We start from the raw sequence: 2,500 nt of genomic DNA, 5'->3' as shown, positions 1-2,500 counted from the left end.
GGCTTGTGTGCAAGGCTACTGCGATGGGCCAGTGCCCAAGGCTTGTGAGCAAGGCTTGTATGCATGGCTTGTGTGCAAGGCTAGCGTCCAAGGCTTGTGCGCATGGCTTGTGCGCAAGGCTTGTGTCCAAGGCTTTTGTGCAAGGCTCGTGCGCAAGGCTAGTGTGCAAGGCTTGTGCGCATTGGCAGGTAGCCCACCAGCATGCACGATCCAAATGCCACTCACGCGACAACACGGTGCCAAGCCGGGCATGGTGTGCACTCAAAACCAATCAACGGACAGAGGTCATGCGTCATGGGGGGGATCTAGCAAGGCCATGGGGAAGGTCATGGAGGACCTTGGAAGCAAGCGCAAGACGAGAGCGAATCGAACAAGGGGCCAGGACGGGGCCTTGTGCCCATGGTCTTCGCAAGACAGCGTCCAAGGCACCCGAAAGCCCAAGGGAACCCAAACCCGGCCGACACTTGCAATCGCACATGCTCTCTGCAACACACCATCAATGCCGCCCAACGGGGCCAGCACGAGCAGTCCTCCGCGGTCCCCTGGCCCTGCGCACGTTTGTCTTCGAAACCGAGCATCAATGCCACAGAAAGTGCCGGGGCGCCAGCTGGAGCCATCATCCGCGTTGCCATGGCTCGCTTGGCCTTGGCTTGCCAGGCCCCGACACGAGCAATCGCGCATTTTCTTTGCAACCGACCATCAATGCCGCCCAACGGGGCCAGCACGAGCAGTCATCCGCGGTCCCCTGGCCCTGCGCACGTTTGTCTTTGAAACCGAGCATCAATGCCACAGAAAGTGCCGGGGCGCCAGCTGGAGCCATCATCCGACGTGCCATGGCTCTGGTCCCATGGTCTTCGCAACCGAGCATTCGTGACACCCGCGGGGCCAGGACACCAACCCTTCCGACACGCGCATTCGCGCATGTTCTTTGGCCACACAACGGCGCCAGCACGAGCAAAATCATCCGCGGTGCGGTGGCCTTGCACGGCCTTTTGTCTTTGGAACCAACCATCAGTGCCACGGGAAGTGCCGGAGTCCCGGCATCCGCGGTGCCAAGTCATTGCGCCCTTGGTCTCTGCAGCGGGGCATGCCGGGCACTCCCAACCATTGCAAGCAAGCAAGCAAGCAAGAAAGAAAGTAAGTAAGTAAGTAAGTATTACATATAGGGGCGGGACATGCGGGGAGATCTGCGAAACGTGCATTACGGGGCACACGCGTACCTACCGGGGCATACCGACCCCTATTGGGGCACACGTGTGCATATCGGGGCATACCGGGCCTATCGGGGCACACGCGTACATACCGGGGCATACCGAGCCCTACTGGGGCACACGTGCGCATATCGGGGCGTACCAAGCCTATCGGGGCATACGCATGTATCCCAAGGCATACCGAGTCTATCCGGGCATACGCGTTCATACCGGGGCGTAACGGGCCTATCGGGGCATACTTGGGCATATCCGGGCAAAAAATGCCCAAAACTTGCGCAACCTTGGCAACCGTGGTCCATTCCTCTCTATATGCCTAGCCTTGCCAACCGTGGTCCATTCCTCACTATATGCCATGGCCTTGTGCCCATGGTCTTCCCAAGACAGCGTCCAAGGCCCCCGGAAGGCCAAGGGAGCCCAACCCAGCGATGCCCTGCTATGGCAAGCCAAGGCCAAGCATTCCGGTGCCTATCCGGGCAAAAATGCGATTCCTCTCTATATGCCTAGCCTTGGCAACCGTGGTCCATTCCCCACCATATGCCATGGCCTTGTGCCCATGGTCTTCCCAAGACAGTGTCCAAGGCGCCCGGAAGGCCAAGGGAGCCCAACCCAGCAATGCCCTGCTTTGGCAAGCCAAGGCCAAGCATTCCGGTGCCTAACCTTGGCAACCGTGGTCCTTTCCTCACCATATGCCATGGCCTTGTGCCCATGGTCTTCGCAAGACATCGTCCAAGGCGCCCAAAAGGCCAAGGGAGCCCAACCCAGCAATGCCTTGCTAGGACAAGCCAAGGCCAAGCATTCCGGTGCCTATCCGGGCAAAAACGCCCAAAGCATGCCCATTCCTTAGCCTATCCAGGCAAAAACGCCCAAAATCTGCACATTCTAGTGCCTATCCGGGCAAAAACGCCCACCAGCATGCCACCCTCCTATAGGGTTTGCGCAACCAACCAGCCTAACCACCAGTGGCAACCAAAGGTGCTGTTAGCGACGACTTCTGAAGACGCAACGAGACGCGACGTGTTTGCGCCCAGACGCGACGAGACGATGCGGGATCTGCGCCCAAGAATGCCTAGACCCGTCGACTTGATGCGGGATCAGCTCGCCCAAGCATGCCTAGTGTGCAAGGCCTGTGTGCAAGGCTAGTGTCCAAGGCTAGTGTGCAAGGCTCATGTGGAACGCTAGTGCGCAAGGCTAGTGCCCAAGGCTTGTGTGCCAGGCCCGTGTGCAAGGCTAGTGTCCAGGGCTTGTGTGCATTGCTTGAGTGCAAGGCTTGTGTGCATTGCTCGAGTGCA

This window comes from Tasmannia lanceolata, unplaced genomic scaffold (assembly GCF_043159265.1).
Source record: "Tasmannia lanceolata isolate RefF3 unplaced genomic scaffold, GAP_Taslan_0.1 ptg000119l, whole genome shotgun sequence".
Lineage (NCBI taxonomy): Eukaryota > Viridiplantae > Streptophyta > Magnoliopsida > Canellales > Winteraceae > Tasmannia > Tasmannia lanceolata.
This window is presented reverse-complemented; position numbering follows the sequence as displayed.